Consider the following 15171-nt stretch of genomic DNA (forward strand, 5'->3'; position numbering starts at 1 on the left):
AAAATATTCTGTTAGTTCACGTAAATGTTTTCAAATAGCACACGGTTCACTCACGAAAGCCATGTGCCTACCAAACCATGGCCGATGCCCCCCACCCCTGCTGCACGCGTGATCTGAGTCATGCGTTCTGATTGGCCAGAACCCAAACCCCACGGATCATACGTCTGCAGCGTTCGATGCTCCCAGATCGAACGACAATCCTCATCCCTTTCATCAGCACATACAGTTCCAGCTACGATTTGATTTAAATGCCAAAATGCATGGTAAATGCCAAAAAATGTCTTAAATATAGCACACGACACCTAAAATGCGCCAGCAAATCAAACCTATGGTATATGATGGCGGCTAGAAGCTATGTCGGTATTTCCCCAAAGAGGAAGGGATGATGCAGCATAGCAGTGCTAGGTATTTCCCTCAGTGATAAAACCAAGGTTATCGAACTAGTAGGAGAACCAAGCAACACAACGTAAACAGCCCCCGCACACAAATAACAACTACTCGCAACCCGACGTGTAAAAGCGGTTATCAATCCCTTTCGGGTAGCGGCGCCTCAAGATAGGCAAATAGATGTGAATAAAATTGTAGTAGATTGATAGATCGAACGCCAAATAAAATAAATAAGAATAAAACGCAGCAAGGTATTTTTGTATTTTTGGTTTAATAGATCTGAAAATAAAAGCAAAGGAAATGTAGATCGCAAAGGCAAATAATATGAGAAAGAGACCCGGGGGCCGTAGGTTTCACTAGTGGCTTCTCTCGAGAAAAATAGCAAACGGTGGGTAAACAAATTACTGTTGGGCAATTGATAGAACTTCAATAATCATGACGATATCCAGGCAATGATAATTATATAGGCATCACGTCCAAGATTAGTAGACCGACTCCTGCCTCCATCTATTACAAGTACTCCACACATCGACCGCTATCCAGCATGCATCTAGTGTATTAAGTTCATGAAAAAATTGAGTAATGCAATAAGAACGATGACATGATGTAGACAAGATCTGTCTATGTAGAGATAGACCCCATCGTTTTACCCTTAGTAGCAACGATACATACGTGTCGGTTCCCCTTCTGTCACTGGGATCAAGCACCGTAAGATCGAACACACTACAAAGCACCTTTTCCCATTGCAAGATAAATAGATCAAGTTGGCCAAACAAAACCCAAATATCGGAGAAGAAATACGAGGCTATAAGCAATCATGCATATAAGAGATCAAAGAAACTCAAAAAACTTTCATGGATATGAAAAGATAGATCTGATCATAAACTCAAAGTTCATCGGATCCTAACAAACACATCGCAAAAAGAGTTACATCATATGGATCTCCGAGAGACCATTGTATTGAGAATTCAGCGAGAGAGAGAAAGCCATCTGCTACTAACTACGGACCCGAAGGTCTGCAAAGAACTACTCACGCATCATCGGAGAGGCACCAATGGAAGTGGTGAACCCCTCCGTGATGGTGTCTAGATTGGATCTGGTCGTTCTGGACTCTGCGGCGGTTGGAATTGATTTTCGTCAACTCCCCTAGGGTTTCTGGAATATTTGGGTATTTATAGAGCAAAGAGGCGGTTCAGGGGGCACCCGAGGTTTGCACAACCCACCAGGGCGCGCTGATGTCTACTACGCAACTTTATTCTTGTAGACACGTGTTGGGCCTCCAAGCGCAGAGGTTTGTAGGACAGTAGCAATTTTCCCTCAAGTGGATGACCTAAGGTTTATCAATCCATGAGAGGTTTAGGATGAAGATGGTCTCTCTCAAACGACCCTGCAACTAAATGCAAGAAATCTCTTGTGTCCCCAACACACCCAATACAATGGCAAATTGTATAGGTGAACTAGTTCGGCGAAGAGATGGTGATAAAAGTGTAATATTGATGGTAGAAATATATTTTTATAATCTGAATAAATAAAAACAACAAGGTAGAAAATAGTAAACGGGCACAAAAATGGTATTGCAATGCTTGAAAATGAGGCCTAGGGTCCGTACTATCGCTAGTGCAATCTCTCAACAATGCTAATATAATTGGATCAATAACCACCCCTCAACGTGCGATAAAGAGTCACTCCAAAGTTCCTATCTAGCGGAGAACATGAGAATAAATTGTTTGTAGGGTACGAAACCACCTCAAAGCTATTCTTTCCGTTCGATCTATTCAAGAGTTCGTACTAAAATAACACAAAGCTATTCTTTCCGTTCAATCTATCCTACAGTTTGTACAAAAAAACACCAAAGCAAATTCATATTCATAGTACTCAGTCCAACACAAAGAACTTCAAAGAGTGCCCCAATATTTCTACCGGAGAAACAAAGACAAGAACGTGCATCAACTCCTATGCATAGATTACCCCAATGTCACCTCGGTAGTCCGCGAGTTGAGTGTCAAAACATATATCAAGTGAATCAATACGATACCCCATTGTCACCACGAGTATTCAATTGCAAGACATATATCAAGTGTTCTCAAATCCATACAAGTATTCAATCCGATAACAACGAAATCTCAAAGGGAAAACTCAATTCATCACAACAAGATAGAGAGGAGAAAACACCATATGATCCGACTATATTAACAAAGCACGCGATACATCAAGATCATGGCATCTCAAGAACACGAGAGAGAGAGAGAGAGAGAGAGAGAGAGAGAGATTAAACACATAGCTACTGGTACAAACCCTCAGCCCCGAGGGTGGACTACTCCCTCCTCATCGTGGTGGCCGCCGGGATGATGAAGATGGCCCCCGGTGATGATTCCCCCCTCCGGCAGGATGCCGGAATGGGGTCCAGATTGGTTTTCGGTGGCTACAGAGGCTTGCAGCGGCGGAACTTCTGATCTAGGTTAACCCTTGATGGTTTCTCTATTTATAGGATTTTTTGGCGTTGGTTTCACGCTAAGATGGCCTCGAGGTGAGCACAACCCACCAGGGCAAGCCAGGCCCACCAGGCGTGCCCTGGTGGGTTGTGCCCTCCTCGTAGCTCTTCTGGCCCTCCCACGAAGCTTTGGGGGTCTCTTTTGTTCCAAAAAAATCGTCGAAAAGTTTCAGCTCATTTGGAGAACTTTCATTTCTGCACAAAAAACAACACCACGGTAGTTCTGCTGAAAATAGTGTCAGTCCGGGTTAGTTCCATGCAAATAATACCAAAACCATATAAAATTGTTGTAAACATGGCATGAATACTTCACAAATTATAGATACATTGGAGACGTATCAGCATCCCCAAGCTTAATTCCTACTCGTCCCCGAGTAGGTAAATGATAAAAGAAATAATTTATGAACTGTGAATGCTAGCAAACTGCATAAGTTTGCTCAATGATATATTTCAATCACTTTTCCTACCATCATAACAACAACTCTTTCTCATAAAACTTATCATGATAAAGTAGCAATTGAAGATGGAATTTTTTGTTGTGGAATGCTACCTATCATATTCATCATAAACTCTTCTTTTGTAGCATGGACATTTAGACTTTTATATGGTTCAAAGCAATATTCTAGTTTTGACATGAGGACTTTGATACTCAAGCATACCAACAAGAAACCATGTCTTTCAAAATGTCAACACAAAAATAAGTTATCCCTAGCCCATCATGCTCAATCATTGATCCATTCATGAAACACACTCTCATATTAGCTACACCCAATGCTCAAGTACGATCATAGTGCCTCCTAGTTGGTGCTTTATAAGAGAAGATGGAGACTCAAACTAAAAATAAAAATTGCATAAAGTAAAAGAAAGGCCCTTCGCGGAGGGAAGTAGGGATTTGTAGAGGTGCCAGAGCTCAAAGCAAAAATTGAGAGATAAAAAACATTTTGAGAGGCGTACTTTTCCCACCAACGAAAACGACTTAGAGCTCCCAACACTTTCCATGCTAGATATATCATAGGCGATTCCCAAACAGAAAATAAAGTTTATTCCTTTTTCCACCATGCTTTCACTTTCCATGGCTAACCGTATCCACGGGTTCCCTCCACTTTCCAAGGAATTTATTATTTGACAACATAAAGTAAATTCATTTTTCATTTCGGGACTGGGCATCCCTAATACCTTTGCCTTACTCTCATGCAATGACAAGTGAATAAACACTCATCGTGAGAATAACACATCTAGCATGGAAAAATATTAGCCACCCCTCACCGCCTCGCGAGCGATATGAGCACACAAAAGAGAAATTTATTTTGAAAATTAGAGATGGCACATACAAATTTGCTTAGAACGGCAAAAGAATACCGCATATAGGTAGGTATGGTGGACTCATGTGGCAAAACTGATTTAAAGGATTTTGGATGCACAAGTAGTGATCATACTTAGTGCAAAATGAATGCTAGCAAAAGATTGAGAAGTGACCAACCAAGAAACGAATAATCTCATAAGCGAGGATTGAGCATAATTAACACCGAATGATGCACCACAAGTAGGATGTAATTTCATTGCACAAGTATTGACTTTCGTGCTTGCATAGGGAATCACAAACCTTAACACCAATATTCTTACTAACACATAATTACTCATCAACATGACTCACATATCACATCATCATATCTCAAAACTATTACGAGGAATCAAGTTTATTTTGTCCAATGATCTTCATGAAAGTTTTTATTATATCCTTCTTGGATATCTATCACTTTGGAACTAATTTTCATGTGTTGCTTTTGATAAGCTCAAACAAATATAAGTGAAGATCATGAGCATAATATTTCTTTCTCTCAAATTAATTTAAGTGAAGCAAGAGATAATTTCTTCAAAAATACTAAAGCACACCGAAAAGATATAAGTGAAGCACTAGAGCAATTCCATAGAAAAGAGCTTCGTTGACGGGATGTGAGTGCCGCTTACCTAGCCTCTCATGCAACTATTTGAGGACTTTATTTTATTTAAAAACTTTTAGATCTAAGTATTTTATTAAAACAACAAGCAAAATGAAAATAAAATGACATTTCAAGGATAGCACAACTCATGTGAAGAAGCAAAAACTTAGGATTAACCGATACTAACCGATAATTGTTGATGAAGAAAGGTGGGATGCCTAACGGGGCATCCCCAAGCTTAGATGCTTGAGGCTTTTTAAATATTATCTTTGGATGCCTTGGGCATCCCCAAGCTTGAGCTTTTGTGTCTTCTTAATTCCTTTTATATCACGGTTTCCCTAAATCTTAAAAACTTCATCCACACCAAACTCAACAAGAACTCGTGACATAAGTTAGTATAAACCAATGCAAAAAACATTATCATTATCTATTGTAGCAAATCACTTAAATTATTATTCAACGTTGCATACTAAATGTCTCTACATATTTAATACTCCTATCCGCAAATAAGATCATTAAACAAGCAAACATATGCAAACAATGCAAACATAACACCAATCTGTCAAAAAGTACAGTTTGTAAAGAATGCAAGAGTATCAATACTTATTCAATTCCAAAAGTTATGAAAATTAGCCACCCTGTAGAAAATTTATTAGAGCTTATTTTTCAAAAAGTTTCAACATTTTATCACATTCTGACTTTTCCAGGGAATTTTTGCAACATCGGTAAACTTTTCTGTTTTGAAACAGCAACTTGTAGATTTGCAAAATAAGCATAGTAAAGGCTATCATTGCCACTTTTATTGAAATAAAAGATGCAAAACATTATTATAAATAACAGCAAGCAAATCCTAACAAAATAAAATGATGCTCCAAGAAAAACACATATCATGTGACGCATGAAAACATAGCTCCAAGTGAGGTTACCGATAATGTTGGAGACGAAAGAGGGGATGCCTTCCGAGGCATCCCCAAGCTTAGTTGCTTGGATCTTACTTGAATATCACCTTGGTGTGCCTTGGGCATCCCCAAGCTTAGGGTATTTTCACTCCTTATTCTCCTCATATCGACATCTCACCCAAAACTTGAAAACTTCAATCACACAAAACTTAACGGAACTTCGTGAGATATGTTAGTATGATAAAGAGCAACCATTTCACTTTGGTACTGTCAAAGACAAGATTCATAATTGTTTCCACACAATGCCTACTGTATCATATCATTTCCACAATTTATAATTAGCAATATAAGCCATAGAAACTAGAAAACAAGCAAACTAAGCATTGAAAACAGAATCTGTCAAAAACAGAAGTCTGTATTAATCTGTACCAAAACCATACTTCAGCTACTCCAAAAATCATGAAAAAATTAGGAAAGCGTGAGCAATTTGTATATTAATCTTCTGCAATAAGAATAAACTCGAAATAGCTCTTTTGTTAAAAATAAGAATTATTTTCGTGAGCGCAAAAGTTTCTGTTTTTCAGCAAGATCAAATCAACTATCACCCAACAAGATCCCAAAGGCTTTACTTGGCACTTTATTGAAACAAAAGCAATAAAACATGATTACTACAGTAGCATAATCATGTGAACACACAAAAAAACAGTAGGTAAAAGTGTTGGGTTGTCTCCCAACAAGCGCTTTTCTTTTATGCCTTTTAGCTAGGCATGATGATTTCAATGATGCTTAAATAAAAAAAAGAATTAAAACACAAAGAGAGCATCATGAACCACATAGCCAGCACATTTAAGCCTAACATACTTCCTATGCATAGGGATTTTGTGACCAAACAACTTATGAGAACAAGAATCAACTAGCATAGGAAGGCAAAACAAGCATAACTTCAAAACTTTCAACACATAGAGAGGAAACTTGATATTATTGCATTTCCTACAAGCATAAGTTCCTCCCTCATAATAATTTTCAGTAGCATCATGAAGAAATTCAACAATATAACCATCACATAAAGCATTCTTTTCATGATCCACAAGCATAGAAAATTTATTACTCTCCACACAAGCAAATTTATTCTCATTCATAGTGGTGGGAGCAAACTCAACAAAATAACTATAATGTGATTGAAAATTAAAATCATGATGACAAGTTTCATGGTTATAATTATTCAATATAGCATACATGTCATCACCATAATCATCATATATAGGAACTTTGTTGTCATAATCAATTGCAACCTCCTCCAAAATAGTGGATTCATCATTAAATAAAGTCACGACCTGTAACACCCCGAGAATCATGCTACAGTAACTCTCTGAGATTAAGCTAATCATGTTGCTAAACAGGGCTTGATCACAATTGCATCACATTTCTTTTCAAACTCCTAGTTCAAACTTCAATTAAAATCAAAATGGAAAATAAAAGTTTTCAAAAATTTAAACAAAAATGTTCGGTGGGTGCCAAATAATACACTGGTAATTATGGTGGAGAAAACACATTTTTATAAAATACCTAAATACTTTTAAATGAAATAAAACAGAAAAGAAAATAAATAAATAAAAAGAAAATACAACAGAAAACAGAACAGGCAAAGAAAAAAGAAAAAAAGGAGAAGGCCCTCCCCCCCACTGGACCCCTGGCCCGACTGGGCCGACCCCCGGCCCAGCCCACCTCTCCCACTCGCCCCCTTCCCTGTTCCCCCGACCGGGGTCTGAACAGGGGCAGTCCCCGCCGCACCCCCTCGCCGGCGACGGGGAGGATAAGGGCGCCAGCACCCCCCCCCCCCCGCCTCCTCGGGCCTCTCTCCCACTCACCCCCTCTCACCTCTCGGCCCCTGCGCCTCTCTCTTCCCCCCCCAGATCCGCGCCGCTCTCTCCTTCCCCACGCCCGACGCGGTCGCCGCCGTTCCCGTCGTTCACACGGCCACCGTGCCCACCTCGCCGCCCCATGTTGTCTCCAAGGACCGCCGTCGTCCGCTGCTTCGGCTGGTGCAGCCCGTTGGAGATCGGAGCCCCTACAACGAGCACACCGAGCTCGTCTTCAACTTCGGACGCCGGCGACCCCCTTCTTCCCCGGCGCCGACCTGCTGCTCCTAAGCCTCTCACCGGCCTCCGTGTGCCGCGCGGTGAGCCTCTCCCCCCTCCTCCCCTGTCCTTTCTCTCTCGCGCGCCCCCTAGCTGCTTCCCCACGCGCGCCCGAACGCCGCGCCGCGGAGCTCGCCGCCGGCAAGGCTCCGGTGACCAATTGGTCATGGGCGTAGGCCCGTTAGCTCGACCGCATCGTGCCGCACCCGCCTAGCTAGTTAGTTCGGCCGCTCGCGCGCTCTAACGCAGCACCCGCCCCAGCCCGAAGCACTTCGCCATCGGCGAGCTCGTAGCGCTCGCCCTCGCCCGTTCCAGCCGCTCCGGCCACCACCGTTGGACGCGCGGCGCCGAGCCGCGTCGAACGCGCCCAGCCACGACCCCGCAGACCCCCTGTGCGCGAAACCCGCGCCCCTCCCAAGCCACGCCGCCGCGTTTGGCTCGTCGGAGTTGCTCCGGCGCCAGCCGCCGACGTGGCTGGCCTGGCCCCCCCAGTGCCACTGCCAGTGGGCCCCGTGGGTCCCGTTGACTGGGTCCACCCAGTCAACGTGCTGACTGGGCAGGCCCAGGCACTGACATGCGGGCCCCGCCGCAAAATTAAAAAAAAAGAGAAAAGAAAATGTTTTTATAATTAAAACTAATTAATTAATCTAATCACTCACTGACAGGTGGGCCCAGTAGTTAATCAACTAAAAATTAATTAGTTTAATCTTCTGTTAGCCCACTGTCTATGACAGGTGGGGCCCACCGGTCAGTTTGACCTGGTCAGCCGCTCTGTTGACCTGCTGACGTCAGCATTGCCTCATGCTGACGTCATAATTCATTTTTGCTTAATTTAAATAATTCCAGAAATTCAAATAAACTTTGAAAATTCATATCTTTTAAACCGTAACTCGGATGAAAATGTTTTCTATGTGAAAGTTGCTCAGAACGACGAGACGAATCCGAATACGCAGTCCGTTCGTCCACCACACCTCCCTAACCTATCGAACTAGCAACTTTCCACCTCCGGTCCGTTTGTCCGAAAACGCGAAACATCGGGAATACCTCCCGGATGTTCCCCCCCTTCACCGGTACCACCTACTGTCGCGTTAGGACACACCTAGCACTGCTCATTTTCATGTCACGCATCGTCATGCTTATGTTTGCATTGTATTTACTGTTTCTTCCCCCCTCTTCTCTCCGGTAGACTACGAGACCGACACTGCTGCTGCCCAGTTCGACTACGGAGTCGACGACCCCTCCTACTTGCCAGAGCAACCAGGCAAGCCCCCCCTTGATCACCAGATATCGCCTACTCTTCTCTATACTGCTTGCATTAGAGTAGTGTAGCATGTTACTGCTTTCGATATCCTATCCTGATGCATAGCCTATCCTTGCTACTACTGTTGTTACCTTTACCTGCAACCCTACATGCTTAGTATAGGATGCTAGATTTCCATCAGTGGCCCTACATTCTTGTCCGTCTGCTGTGCTATACTATCGGGCCGTGATCACCTGGGCGTGATCACGGGTTTATACTTATATACTATATACATGACACATGAGATGACTAAAGTCGGGTCGGCTCGTAGGAGTACCCGCGAGTGGATCTTTGTGGCGGAGCGACAGGGCAGGTTGAGACCGCCTAGGTGAGAGGTGGGCCTGGCCCTGGTCGGCGTTCGCGGTTACTTAACACGCTTAACGAGATCTTGGTATTTGATCTGAGTCTGGCCATTTGGTCTATACGCACTAACCATCTACGTGGGAGTAGTTATGGGTATCCCGACGTCGTGGTATCAGCCGAAGCTCTTTTGACGTCAGCAACTGAGTGGCGCGCGCCACATTGGACCGTAAGCTTGCGCTTGTATTAAGGGGGCTAGGTCTGCTTCCGGCCGCGTACGCAACATGCAGGTGTGCATAGGGCGATGGGCCCAGACCCCTGCGCACATAGGTTTAGACCGCCGTGCTGACCTCTCTGTTGAGCCTAGGTGGGGCTGCGACGTGTTGATCTTACGAGGCCGGGCATGACCCAGAAAAGTGTGTCCGGCCAACTGGGATCGAGCGTGTTGGGTTATGTGGTGCACCCCTGCAGGGAAGTTTATCTATTCGAATAGCCGTGTCCCTCGGTAAAAGGACGACCCGGAGTTGTACCTTGACCTTATGACAACTAGAACTGGATACTGAATAAAATACACCCTTCCAAGTGCCAGATACAACCCGGTGATCGCTCTCTAACAGGGCGACGAGGAGGGGATCGCCGGGTAGGATTATGCTATGCGATGCTACTTGGAGGACTTCAATCTACTCTCTTCTACATGCTGCAAGATGGAGATGACCAGAAGCGTAGTCTTCGACAGGACTAGCTATCCCCCTTTTATTTTGGCATTCTGCAGTTCAGTCCACTGATATGCCCCTTTACACATATACCCATGCATATGTAGTATAGCTCCTTGCTTGCGAGTACTTTGGATGAGTACTCACGGTTGCTTCTCTCCCTCTTTCCCCCTTTCCTATCTTTCTGGTTGTCGCAACCAGATGTTGGAGTCCAGGAGCCAGACGCCACCGTCGACGACGACACCTACGACACTGGAGGTGCCTACTACTACGTGCAGGCCGCTGACGACGACCAGGAGTAGTTAGGAGGATCCCAGGCAGGAGGCCTGCGCCTCGTTCGATCTGTACCCCAGTTTGTGCTAGCCTTCTTAAGGCAAACTTGTTTAACTTATGTCTGTACTCAGATATTGTTGCTTCCGCTGACTCGTCTGTGATCGAGCACTTGTATTCGAGCCCTCGAGGCCCCTGGCTTGTATTATGATGCTTGTATGACTTATTTATGTTGTAGAGTTGTGTTGTGATATCTTCCCGTGAGTCCCTGACCTTGATCGTACACATTTGCGTGCATGATTAGTGTACGGTCAAATCGGGGGCGTCACAAGTTGGTATCAGAGCCGACTGCCTGTAGGAATCCCCCTTCCACACTCCTTGGCCGAAGTCGAGTCTAGACATTACGAAAACTTTTACTAACATGGTTGTGTGTCTTACGGGCCCACGTCGCCATTGGGTGGTACTAGGATCTTTTACTCCTCGACCTTTACTCTGGGACTCTGAACTCTCTTCTACTCGGGTTAAACGAATTTACTAACTTTAACACTAGGATCCCGTGACCGCGTTCACCCCAAAGTTGGATAAACCATAGTTGTTTCTTAGAGTAGTATTTTGAACAATTCACACACTGTCATTTGACTCCTTTGAAACGTCTTTGCTTTCAGATGGAACCCACGAGGCAGGTCGTTCGCCACACGATGGCCATTGGTGCCTCGGGATCATCTGCGGTGCTAGCTGAGATGATGACCTATCTGGGTTATCGCTGGCACCCTGAGTACACCGTCTACGAGGAGTACCAGGACTTTAACCAGGAGCAGTACCGTGCCATTGTCCACCTCTACTCTCGGGAGTACGACTCCACTACTGTGCTGCACACCGCACATGGTGTTGGTGTGACCATCGATATGGCTGTCCACGATGCTGCCTATGCTGCTCTGACACGTCTTCGTGGAGAGTATCAGGAGTTTGACACCTCCCCTTTCAGGCACATTGCTATCGCATCTGATGTTGGTGCGGAGGGATACTATACTGCTGCCTACTCCACTGTCACCCGAGAGCCCTTCTACCATCAGCACCTGGTTCTGCATGCTGATGGGCTGGATCGAGCTAACCGAGCTCTTCGCCACGAGATGTACACCACCCGTCAGCACCTTTACCGTGCTCTGACGCTGCTGCACCCCTTTGTCCGATCTGGACAGGTACCGCGTACTGCGATCTACCCAGCCAGGACCGTGATGCCCCACGGTGTCGGTTGGCCAGAGGTGGGAGGCTACTCTCCCGCACTTGGTCCTCTTCTGCCACCTGAACGTCGGGCTCTACACCTGAGTATCCGCGGCCCCCAGTCTGCTGACGTGGAGGGCTATCCGTTGCCTCACTACCAGCTGTCGGGCTACGATTACCTCCACAGTACCTCTTGGGACTGATGTAGGCTTGCTTGCAGTGTTAGATGCATTCGCCGCGAGCCTGTGTGCCGCCTATGATGTTTAGTCTATGTACTGAACTCTGTGTACTGAACTCTATGCATGACCCCTTTTGTAAGCTATGCCGACTACTATGTAGTAGCTATCGTGCTCCTTTCTTTATGCATGTTTCATCATGAATGATTCTTGTCATTGCAAATTTCTCAATGCTGAACTACCCCTGTTATATATCAGCAGGATGGTTAGACCAGGTGGTCGTGGTCGTGGTGGCGATGCCCCACCACCACCTGAGTACATGGCTAGTATGGTCCAACAGTTTGAACTGAACCGCCAGTTCATGGAAAATATGATGGCTCAGTTTCCTCGCCCCAATATGAACCAGCAGCCAGCTCAAGTGACTCTTCAAGATTTCATACGCCTCAACCCAACCATCTACCGCAGCTCAACTCAGCCTCTGGATGCTGATGACTGGCTCCGTGACATCACCTATGAGATGGAGTCTGCTGATGTAGCCCCTGCCAGCTATGTCACCTTTGCTTCCTTCTTCTTGAAGGGACCCGCAACTCAATGGTGGGACAGGCACAGGCGTACTCTGCCAGCTGGAACAATCATCACCTGGCCAGACTTCCAAGCTGCTTTCCGTGCCCGCTTCATTCCTCAAGGAGTCATGGACCGGAAGAAGCGTGAGTTCCGCAACCTCACCCAAGGCAACAAAACTGTCGAAGCTTATCAGCGGGAGTTTCTGGACTTGTCCCGCTATGCTGAAGAAGACATTGCAACTGATGCACGCAGACAGGAGAAGTTCCGTGATGGCCTTCAAGCTGACATCAAGCTCGCACTTCTAGTGCATGACTTTGCTGATTTCGCCACCTTGGTGAACAAGGCCATCAATGTCGAAACTGGTCTGCAGGAATACCAGAGCTCTCACAGGCACAACCGTGACACGGGCTCATCTTCGGGCTCGCCCGCACAGAAGCGTAAGATATGGATCCCGAACAGCATGTACCGTCCAAATGCATCTGCCCCAAGGCAGACCTATGCTGCACCTCGTCTGCCTCCACCACCCTCTAGGCAGTCAAGACTTCCAGCTCCACCATCCCAAGCTCCTATTCCCACTCCCAATAATGGTCTGTGCTACAAGTGTGGACAACCAGGTCACCGTGCCAGGGACTGCCATCAGAATCAGAATCAACTTGCCCTTCCAGCAACGGGCCGTGGTAACAACCAGCCCCGCAACAACAATGCTAAGCCTTATGGTCGTGCTCATGCCAACCACGTTGATCTCAACGAAGCTCAAGACCAGCCTGCTACTGTGATGGGTACACTCCTCGTAAATTCAGTACCAGCATCTGTTTTATTTGATACAGGTGCATCGCATTCATTCATGTCAGAATATTTTGCATACAAGCACGACGTTAAATGTGAGGAGATGAACACCTCTGTATTGGTCAAAACCCCCGTGGGACAGTGTCAAACCTCCTTGGTTGGCATCGATGTCCCCGTGGAAATCAAAGGGCTGGAATTCTATGCCTCTCCCATTATCCTGAAGTCGTCTAACATCGACCTCATTTTGGGTATGGATTGGTTGAAAGCGCATACTGCTTCTATAGTTTGCGCCACTAAGACCGTCCATCTGCTACACCCTTCAGATGAAATAGTTGCTTACCAAGCTCATCTAGTGCAAAATGCCGAGGCAAGGCTCTATGCATTGAATGCATTGAATGCTGCACCACTCGAGGGCATTGAAAACATTCCCGTCGTGCGTGAATTCCTCGACGTCTTCCCTGAAGAACTTCCAGGGATTCCCCCTACTAGAGCTGTCGAATTCATCATCGACTTGAAACCAGGCACCACTCCTATAGCCAAGCGACCCTACAAAATGCCGCCGCATGAACTCCTTGAGCTTAAGGAGGAAATCGACAAATCTCTTCGCAAAGGATTCATTCGCCCAAGTTGCTCTCCTTGGGGAGCACCTTCTCTCTTTGTCAAGAAGAAGGATGGGACAAACCGGTTAGTTCAAGACTACCATCCTATAAACCAAGCTACCATTCAGAATAAATACCCTCTTCCTCGGATCAATGATCTGTATGATCAACTGGCGGGTTCGTCAGTGTTCTCTAAGCTCGACTTGAGGTTGGGCTACCACCAGATCCGTGTTCGCGAAGAGGATATCCCAAAGACCGCCTTCGTGACTCGCTATGGTTCATACGAGTACACCGTCATGTCTTTCGGTTTAACCAATGCTCCAGCCACCTTCTCTCGTCTGATGAACTACATATTCATGGATTACCTCGACAAGTTCGTCGTGGTTTATCTGGATGATATCCTGGTATTTTCCAAGAACGAAGAAGAACATGTTGAACATCTTCGACTTGTGCTGGAAAAGCTACGAGAACATCAACTATATGCCAAGTTCTCCAAATGTGAATTCTGGCTACCGGAAGTAACCTATCTTGGGCATGTCATCTCTAAGGATGGTATTGCCGTCAACCCCGAGCGAGTTCAGGCTATTCCTGATTGGACTCCTCCCAAGAACGTTAAGCAAGTCAGAAGTTTTCTCGGTCTCGCCAGCTATTGCCGTCTATTTGTCGAGAACTTCTCCAAGATCGCCAGGCCTCTGACTAACCTGTTGCATAAGGGCGTCAAGTTCCAATGGACAGACAAGTGTCAGGAAAGTTTCCAGGCACTCAAAGACAAGTTGACTTCTGCTCCAGTTCTAGCTCCACCTGATACTAAGAAGGACTTTGTCATTTACTGCGACGCTTCCCGTCAAGGATTAGGCTGTGTCCTAATGCAAGACCGGAAAGTGATTGCTTATGCCTCTCGGCAATTGCGCCCTCACGAAGAGAACTACCCAGTTCACGACCTCGAACTTGCTGCTGTCATTCATGCGCTGAAGCAGTGGCGACATTACCTTCTCGGTAATCGTTGCGAGATCTTCACTGACCACCAAAGCCTGAAGTATCTGTTTACTCAGCCAGATCTGAACCTCCATCAGCAGAGATGGATGGAGCTTGTTGCAGACTTTGACTTGGGTATTTCCTATACGCCAGGCAAGGCTAATGTAATGGCTGATGCCTTGAGCCGCAAGTCTTACTGCAACCACCTCCAGGTTCATAAAGTTCAGCCCTCGCTTGTTGAAGAATTCAGGAAGCTGAACCTCCATATTGTTCCTTCGGGTGCACTCACTCCCCCTCCTAAGGAGTTTGGCAAGGTGAACCTTCACGTTGTTACCCAGGGTTCCCTCAATACCCTAGTTGCTAAACCAGATCTCGTGGATAGCATCAAAAGGCTACAGAAGTATGACTCTGA

Source organism: Aegilops tauschii, chromosome 1 (assembly GCF_002575655.3).
Source record: "Aegilops tauschii subsp. strangulata cultivar AL8/78 chromosome 1, Aet v6.0, whole genome shotgun sequence".
Taxonomy (NCBI): domain Eukaryota; kingdom Viridiplantae; phylum Streptophyta; class Magnoliopsida; order Poales; family Poaceae; genus Aegilops; species Aegilops tauschii.